We start from the raw sequence: 10,015 nt of genomic DNA, 5'->3' as shown, positions 1-10,015 counted from the left end.
TACCAACATGTCATTATCGTATTCTATTCTATATATCACAAAGGCATCTTCCATATTTAAAACTGGCCAATAGATCTCTGAACACCAGTGTAGACCTTAAGGCCTGACTTTAGGGAATTCTTGGATAACCATACCCACATGTCATGAACGCATTCTATTCTATATACCACAAAGGGTATGCTCCATGTTTGCAACTGGCCTTAAGACATTAACATTTTTATGATGTTTTCAAGACATCAACTAGAGAATAATTTGAGTTCAATCAAAGGTAATTGCCTATTTCCGGGGATTAAACCACCCGACTTGGACGTTAATTTACAATGTTATGAAAACTCATATGTGAATAGGGTAAATCACTACTTGGGCCTATGGACCCGGTTCCCGGCTCACTGCACAGAAAACTAATGATTTATACTGTTTGGATGCCGTAGGTTAATGATTGATAATTTTTAAAAAGTCTCCCATTTATTTTTCACAATACTCAATATTTTTCAATCACTTTTTTTACTCCTAATTGATCCAATTGTAGAAAACAAAAATGTAGATTTCAAAATTCGCTCTCCGATGCCACACCACTGAGCCGGAGTGAATCTTTCCACTTTTACAAAACGGTATCATCGAATAAACACCTACCTGAAGATCGTCACAGTGCTCGATACAAACATTGCTTGAAGCTGTTAATCACCACACCATAATTCTAAACACAAGCACTTCAATTATTTCTATTTGTTCGTTTCACTAGAACTTATTTAAACATATTAGAATACATTTTAAAATGTATTCTCAAACCGAACAAAATTTCACCTCGGCCCAAGAACTTCTCGCCGCACGGTGCTGCCAAAAGGCCAGAATTATGAAAATAATCCTTCATCTTTAATAGGAAAATTGTCTAATACGTTGACGCTATCATGTTATTTATAATTCTCTCAATTTCAAAAGGTGGAAAAAGTATTGTTTTTAAGTATTTGGAAGAAATTTGGATGAGTAAATATATCTTCTCAACCAAATAAAAATGATTATGAATGATACCATCTGGCATCTTGTTGTCGTGGAACATGCATATTTTTGTTTTCGTCGCATTTTCAACCATCCCGAGAGAGAATGAGAGTAAAATGTTGAGAGATTGAGCGAAATTTTGCTTAGGCCGGGAACCGGTTTTGAAGTGGGCCGGAAATTAAATCGCTATGACTGAAATTAGTGCTGGACCTCGTTAATTTAAATCAAATAAAAGCTTTTTTGAACGATATTTAGCTCGAATAGCTATTTTTTAAGCAGAAGTGAACCCCAATGCAGTATTATACAGACCACAAAATTCAGCAGAAGTTGCTTCCTGTCATAAATATCAATTAAATAATGCAGTCGTACGCATGTTAGGCCGGGAATGGGGTAAGAAACCCTATGTACGTTATGTGGAAGATATTGATTTGAAAAATGTATTGGAGGTAACCACTTTCCCTTCGATGGGACTCGAACCCATGACCCTACAGTACGCTAGACTGGTGCTTTAACCAACTAAGCTACGAAGGACCTCCGTCGGCCTTCGCAACCTAGCGGCTACTGAACGAGCTCGAGATTCCCAAATTGGACGCATAGTCAAATCACTCGCAATCCATTTATCAAGCCAATAGGTACTTCCACATGTGTATTGTACACGTCCACATTAGAGGAGCGTGAGTATTTAGAATGTCTGGCGGCTATACACATTCTTCATCAGCAACGGTACTGATCAAGTGAGGTTGTGTAAGCTATTTGCCAGTCGGTCGTCAAGCTCAGACCCGACCGCCAAATGCTGACTATTGAACGGGTAATATGGTCAAAAATATCCACCCGTTTGGCCAAATAATATTTTGGTACAACTTTTTGGTTGTACGTCCATTTCAGCTAAAGAAAAATGTCGGCCAGGTGGGTTTTGGTCTAATGACATATTCTGCCAAACACTTTTCGGCCTTGTGTCTTTTTTTATTTTTTATTTTACAAGGAAGAATGCATTTACACACTAACCCAGCACACGTGCTTAGTAGTTGCCAAGGTAGTGTACTGGAGTGTCGGACTTGACCGTACCGGTAATACCGACTAAACTCCCTTGGGATCCGCCATCGTTTCCCCCAGGAACTACCTCCCAGCACTACTTCTGATTGATGGCAGTACTTAACGTACTCGCTCATTCTCGCTCACACAGGTACCCATCCCATGCGAGTCTTACTTGGGTGCTCGCTCTATCACACCCTCTAACACACCCTACACCCAGCTTGATATGTTACACGGGTAAAAATCCGTTCCCGGAAATGAGAAAATAATTCATGATTTCATGAATCCAACGTGTTTTCATGTTATGAAAATACACCATGAATATAAATCATGATTTCATGATTTATTTTCGCGTAACGCAACCAATGCGTTACGATTTGGATGTTGTGATCGAAAAATAAAAAAAAAGTTCATCAGGGGTTTTGAGTGAGAGTCCGGCGTGCTACCTTTCAGCTGTTCTCACTTCTTGGGAAGGGAGTGTTCGAAGTATAACCGGTTATGCATTTTGTCGACTGATGAAGATTGCGTAGTACCATGAATAATGTTCCTGAAATCATGAATTATAATCATGATTTCATGAACTGGCATGATGCATGATTTCATGATTTTATATTCATGATTGTGGGTATGCATTTGTTTCCGTGTAGGAATCAGCCGATGAGTCCACCTGCCTTCCGAGGAGTTATCCCACTCGCGCTGCCATCTGGCAACCGAAGTCACCCTGGTACGCTCGCGGGCTCTTCTGGTGGCACGTAGCTCAAAACACTCCTCGTCTTCCCGGATGACCAGCCCGACTGGCATCATGCCCGCTATCACGCAGGATGCGTCGTGCGATACCGTGCGATAGGCAGATATCACTCTGAGACACATCATGCGGTAGGTGCTCTCCAGTTTCTGCAGGTAAGTGCTTTTGTCCAGGACGGGCCGCCGTACCTAAGCATAGATGCGGCAACGCCTGCCAGTAGCCTACGTCTACTGGCGCATACCTTGGAGCTGTTGGACATTATCGTCGATAATGCCGCCACAGCAGTCGAAGCCTTCTTGCACGCATAGTTGACATGGCTACCGAAGGTAAGCTTGTCGTCTATGATGACCCCAAGAATCTTCAGACTCCGCTTTGAAGTGATCGTGACGTCTCCCACGTGAACAACTGCATGTTGTGCCGACTTACGGTTACTGACGATAACCACCTCCGTCTTATGTTGAGCGAGCTCAAGGCCTCTCGCACTCATCCAGTCCGCCACAGTGCTGATCGCGTGTTCTGCGGTTAGTTCTACTTCGGGAGGGAACTATAGGAGGGAACTTTAGCTTCAGAACCCCGTCATACATCAGGTTCCATAGTACCGGGCCCAGGTCTCGTATAGCAGCACGCGGTTCTGGAAGTAGCTTTTTAAGATCCGGTACAGTCCCACCGGCAGGCGTAACGAGAGAACGATGGCATCCCAGCTTGCGCTTTTGAATGCGCTCTTCATGTCCAGTGTAACCAACGCACAGTATCGAATTCCTCGCCTTTTCCGTTGGATCGCTACCTCTGCAGTCTTTAGCATTAAGTTGATAGCGTCCACCATGGACTTACCCTTCCGAAAATCAAACTGGTTGCTCGACAGGCCATGCATACCCTCTGCGTACGGGGTGAGCCTGTTGGGGATGATCCTCTCGAGCAGTTTGCCTATCGGTGTCTATCTGTCGTTTGGCCTAAATTCATTTGACGAAAAGCCATTTATTCGAATAACAGGTTAGGCCAAAAGTCATCGAGCCAAATTAAATGTTTATCCGGAATGGTGTTAGGTCGAATTGACCTAAAAAGTCGTTTGTCCTGACAGTTTATTTGGCTGAAAATGTCATTAAGCCGAAATGGTCCTTTGGCCGAAAAAGTAATTTCACCGACTAGATCATTTGGCCGAAAATGCCGTTTGTGAGAGAAAGGCGTTTGGCAGAAAGAGCCATTTGGCCCGAAAATGTCCTCTCTGCATAACAAATATTTCAGCCAAACGGCATTTGCTGCCAACCTATTCAGCTAAACGACTTTTGTTTTTAAGCAAAATGACCAATTCAGCCGAATGATACTTTCAGCCGAATGCCCATTTCGGCCAAACCACCCTTTCTGCCAATTGAGTTATTCTGCCAACTGTTTTTTTCAGCCAAAGAAACTGTTCGACCAAATGACATTTTCAGCTAAATGATTCTAAACTCGATAGGCTACAGCAAAATGGTTTGTTTGGTCGAAAGACATATTAGGCCAAACATCTTCCGGCCATACTAACAAACAATTTTATCTATATGAGTTATAGAGGACTAATTTTCGTCGTATAAGTGCTTTACTCTCTTTCAATGTTTTTTTTGCGTTTTGGGTTTCAGCAAAAGGGCTTTTTGCCAAACGACTCTTCTCCGTTCAAAAATTCCATTTACCAAGATTTTTTTTTGTATTTGAACGGGAAAGCCTTCAAAATTTAATCTCGCAGTTTTTCTTAGTTTTCACGGAGAGATTTTCGATGTTTTAACGAATTGTATGGATTTTTTAGCATATCATTGGCATTTCCACGTAAAAATCTGCGTCGGGGGCTGCGGCGTGCCAAAAACTGTCGGCTGCGTGGCGCAAACCTCCAGTTTTACAAAAATAACTTAATAATAATCCCTCTGTTTTAGCTTTTCTGGTCATAGAATTTATAAAGCGAAGTGATTCTACTGCATCCGGATGTAGTAGAATCACTTCGCTTTATAAATTCTATGACCAGAAAAGCCAAAACAGCGGGATTATTTGTTATCTACCCTGGTCGTTCCCAATATAAATATAACTAAATGAGCTCCAAAGTCCAAAATTTGATAATTGTAGCTTGCAAATGTTATTTTTGGTGACTTGTTGAAGTTGATGCTGTATAGCGTCTTCCTAACAAATATGTATGGAAGAAGAAAATTTTACTAAACTTTTTTCGGGAAAGATTCTGAATGATCTGGTATCATGTAGGGGGAATGACGGCTTTGGCAGGTTTTGTTCTATTATTGGCAGGAGGGTTTTTTATGTCTGACTATGCTCAAATTTGGCCTAAACATTCTTTGCATATCAAAGAACATTGTGGCCAAATTTCATAACATTTGGTCGACAAAAACCCCCCTGCCAATAATAGAACAAAACCTGCCAAAGCCGTCTTTCCCCCTAACAAAATTTATTTTTGTTTACTTTCCGGTGGTTGGTGTGATGAATTGCGCCAAGCTGCGCCAGAGCTGGAAATTGGACTCTTCAATGTTAGAATGAGGACGCTTTTACTGTTTTAGATCCTAAAGCATGGGCTTCCGGAAGTACTTGAGTAGCATATGCTGAATGACAATTCTAATTTCAAAATGAATTCAACGATCCAAACTTACTCTTTGGTGAAAATTTCGAGCAACATATTAGGCTTTGTCTGGCATTTGTATGAGGGCCCGGCACTGTGGGCCGTTTTCATTGGTAGTTATTGGAGGTTCTCCTTTCCGACCTATGTGTTTGCGTCACCGATTATGCATTCCCCGTAGGTCTTGTCGAGACGGTCATAGAACTCGTCCTTCACATCATCGGGTCAGTTTTTTTAAACATAGCTTCTTACTATGTTTCAGGCACTTTTACAACCTTTTACAAAGTTGTTAGGTTAACAAAACATGTATTTGTGAAGTGTTATGAAGCTGTATCTCTAAAATTGAAAAATTCTTTAGAAAAAAATTTAATCATTATGGGTACTTCGGAATTGAATAACTTTTTCCGGCACAAAATGGCGCACACAACTTTTTTTTTTACTTTAAATTAATTTATTTTTCAATTTTTGGTTTTTACATTGGTGTACAGTGTTTGTACACAGGCCCTTCATCTTTAATTATAATAATCATATTTGTTCCTAGTTATATATGTTTATACTATTATTCAAATTCTAGTTTACATTTCATCCAATGCATAAGCATGCATCTTGTGTGGCATGTACAATGGTGAGTTACAAAGACATAGAAATTTCCTACTTCTTGCCTTACTCTTACACTGAGTTCATGTAAAAGCTATAGGATCACCCTAAAAACGAACATTTGATAGTTCAATGACATAATTACCGATAAAAAAGCGTAACAATATCTTAATTTCTCATAATGATTAACACAATTTGTGACGGTTAAAAAAGGTCAGACACCAGAAGCTGTTGATCCCTGAATCAACAGTAGAAGACAATTGTTGCTGTCGCGTTTTTCCCTCCACAATCACTCGATGATGAAAAGGAAACCTAAAAAAAACGGAAGGCACGGAGAAAAGCTGAATAAGCAAAAAAAAAATCTAATTAAAAGCAGACGCGGAAGTTGTAGGTGGGATGGGTTCACGCGGCTGCTCTTTTGCTGGCTGCATCTGTCGTCGAAGGAAAACTCCCGCGCGATTTATGCTCCAGGGGGCGCGAGACGCAAGAATGGGAAAAAGAAAGCAACTTTTTTCAGCACCAATTGAGTGAGAAAAAAAAATCACAAGTCGCGACTTGGTGTAGGTCATGATTTTTATTAACTCAAGTTTCACGTCGCTGTTCGGTGGCCGGACCCGGCTCGAAGTCTTTTTTTCTTTTAATGATTTTTTTAAGCGTAAAGTTTGGCTGATCATCTGGCGGAAGGGCCTGTAATCCCTATCACGTGCGGTGGTGGAAGCCGTTTGGTGTGGATTTATTTTTCTTTTTATTTTTAAGCATAGCATTAACACCGACTAACCACTACTTGAAGATTCATTCATGAATCTGGAGCTGTAAGCAATTGAAATGGGGTGAGGAAGGGTGCGTTTTTATTTTCCCGAATAGCGTGCTGCTTAATTGACCTATTTGTCGTTTGGTTAGTCAGCAGTACGGGCTTATCTTTGATATAACTTTAAATGATTGATTTAAATACTAACCATTCTCTAACTTAACGATACTGAAACGACCAACAGAGATAATCATCTGATGATGAAGTAACCATCTTTAAAGGCAGATGATCAGCCTTTCTTCGGGATGCATATTACAAGAAGCTGATGCACTGGAGCTCGAATATCAATGTATTTTTAAACATTCATAAAATGTAGCAAATATAATTTTCAACTCTCACTCAAATAAAGTCGATTCAGGTGAAAAACGGATGTTGGGTAGTCGCGACCAAATTCACCTATTCATACACGCTAACTTTCACCTACTCAGTTACTGAGTAAAATTGTATAGCCCTCTCTTTTTGCCCACGCAAATTTTACTCAATTTCTGTCAAAAGCGGGATTGGTCACAGTTTTGAGTAGATGAAAGTTAGATTGAATGATAGTAAATATTTACTCAGGATAGAAATTTAAAAGACTGTGTTACGACAGAATTTGGTTGACCAATGAATTACCCAACTGAACGAGATTCGACATTTGAGATTATGTTCAACACTGGATGCCTGTCAGCACCACCCATAACGCAACCTAATATGAAGCAGTAGGAGAAAATGGAACGCGTAAACTGGCACCCTACACTCGCACAGCACAGTTCCGGTACGAAGCAGTACCGACAGCAAGCAGACGATTCAGCTATACAGTCGACACGGTACTGGGCTTGTACTCGCTCACGTCAAAAGTTGCTCCGTCCCAAAAGTGCAAATGAAGATTTTCTGACAAGTGCAAAACCAAAATTGCATAATGTTATACCGTATAACCAGTGATTCCCCAAAATAGTAGTATCAGCAGTACGAAATTCGACAGATCGCTCTAAATACTACACGTGAAGTGCATCTAACGAACGGTCAGTGGAAGGTAAAATGGTGAGACACGTGTTCACCTAGCTGAGCCTATAAATATCTTCTTCCTCAGAAATCACACTGTCGCGCTAAACAGATTTGGATAATCGGAATCATTAAGCCACTACGGGACAAACAACATCGGGCACTTTTGGCAAAGGTAACCATTACTTGTACTTCTTATGCACAAAATAACCTCACCACTCCTACACAGGCATGCAAACCAGGCCGTGCGCTGGATTGAGGTAGCACCTCGACAAATTCCAATTGGAATAAATTATCAGCAGGACTATAGAGTAGAAGGTAGAAATTATCCCATTAGCGACACTGATTGGAAGCTAAACGATGAGTCTTATTCCACAGATCTAGCTCCTGCGTCATTAATCCATCGCTTCACTTCGCTGCAAGTGAGAGACAAAAGGAAAGGCCTTCTAACAAGAAGTATGTTGGCTATTGCGAGACTATCTTCATTCGACTAATGCTCTTTCCTTATAGGGCCTTTTCCTGTTATAGTGACTCACGCTGCGTTGTACTGTGTAGTGAAGAAAGTGCTCTACCTGTCGGCTGATATCTGCTGTATCGTGTGGTACCGTGAAGTATTTTGCGCTACTTGAAATCGCGCGTTCTGATCAACCGGTCCGGGGGACCTGGTAAAGAGACCGAAGTGGACGCTGCGTGGGACCAAAGCGGAGGGAGTTCATCGGCGTACGCGTTCCTGATTTGCACACCGCAGGCGGTGGGGCGGCTGCGTCCGGAATAATCCGCACGAGTCGCACAGGATTAGTCGTACAAATACACGGGGCCCCGCAGCGTACCGGCGACGGCCGGTGAAGAAAAGCTTTAAAGAGTGTTAGTAGTAGGCAAGGCGCACACCGTGAGTAAAATGTATACGTTAAATATATGTAATGTTGTAAGTCGTGTGTAATGTTTGCTATTGGCTGAATCGTGATCCCATTAACTTCAGTGCTATCCCAAGAGTCTCATGCCGTATGAATGTATGATCACATGAGGATCCCCTTCACCCAATGAATACTTTGAGCACTTGTCTCTTAAGCAGAGCTACAAGGGAACGAGAATTGATTCGATTCTACCGGGTTAGGGTGGCTTTTTAAGAGAGAGTTATATTGGCGCCCACTTGAAAAACCCATTGCATGTATTCTGTCAATCAAATTGAGTAAGGTTATCGCGATATAGTGAGTGAGTTTAGTGAATGGTATAAATAGTGCATACGAAAATGGAGTTAAGACATTTATCGGACTCGGAGCTTAATTTCGAGTTGCAACTCAGAGGGATCGTTAATCCAATGGAACTTCACCGCAAGAACAAAATAGATACCATAATGGAAATGGTGTTGAAGGAACGCAGCACTATGGAAGTACCAACGTCAGCAACGCATTTCATGTCCGACGATGACAACATACATCAGTGTCAGCAACAAATCAAACGACTGTCGCAGGTGATGAACAAGGCAGTTGAAAGACGAAATTCAGAAGAGATTGCTCAACTCAAGTCAAAATTTCTTCACTATCGTGGGAGATTATGTCTCATCCAAGATACGACGTATGCTCCCTATGTCAGAGCGGCAGAGAAGGCGGTAGAGACAGCCTTAGGACACATTCATCAATATTTCGAGAAATTATCCAACAATCCCGAAACGGATAAACGTAGGGAGGACGGGACACCGGCAGAGAACGAATTTCTTAAACAACTTGGCAGCATAAACATCCAATCAAGTGGAAAAGAAGTGAATGATAACATTGGCAGAAAGGACACGGGAACGCTCCATAAGCAACCTACACTGGTTCCTAGAGTTCGAGTCAATACTCGGAACTGGTCGTCAAAGGACACAGACCCTTCAGCTTTCCTCAGGAATAATCCAGCTGCACAGCTCCACTCAGCCGCGGATGTACGTGACGATGTGATTCGCTATCTGTTAGTATCACAGCAAAGGCAGCCCATGAACAATGTACATAATTCATCAACCAACGATAGATACCGTTTCACGCAGCCGATTGATAAATGGCCATTTCAGTATGCCGGAAACCACAATATTATTGAGTTGGCGGTTTTCCTCAACAGAGTAAGAACTTATGCAGACACCGAAGGTGTTTCCGGTTACGACTTGCTTCGAGGCGTCAAGCACCTGCTTCGAGGACGAGCCTTGGAATGGCACACAAGATGCTATGAGGAATTTCAGGATTGGAACAGCTTCAAACGGGAAATCAAAGCAGAATTTCTTCCACCAAATTTTTCTCAG

General features: G+C 41.7%; 1 long non-coding RNA gene across 2 annotated transcripts; it reads left to right on the top strand.

The window, feature by feature from the left end:
• Positions 1-7,547: 7,547 nt before the first annotated feature.
• On the top strand, positions 7,548-8,748 carry LOC134220965 (uncharacterized). 2 transcript variants are annotated; one of them, XR_009982137.1, is made up of 4 exons: positions 7,548-7,774; positions 7,832-7,918; positions 7,973-8,061; positions 8,122-8,748. It is a non-coding gene; the product is annotated as an uncharacterized LOC134220965 (long non-coding RNA). The 2 variants fall into 2 exon arrangements; XR_009982138.1 differs by having other exon boundaries at positions 8,299-8,742.
• Positions 8,749-10,015: the final 1,267 nt, after the last annotated feature.

Source organism: Armigeres subalbatus, chromosome 3, assembly GCF_024139115.2.
Source record: "Armigeres subalbatus isolate Guangzhou_Male chromosome 3, GZ_Asu_2, whole genome shotgun sequence".
Lineage (NCBI taxonomy): Eukaryota > Metazoa > Arthropoda > Insecta > Diptera > Culicidae > Armigeres > Armigeres subalbatus.
The sequence above is the reverse complement of the archived record's forward strand: the minus strand, read 5'-3'. Positions and strand labels throughout refer to the sequence as shown.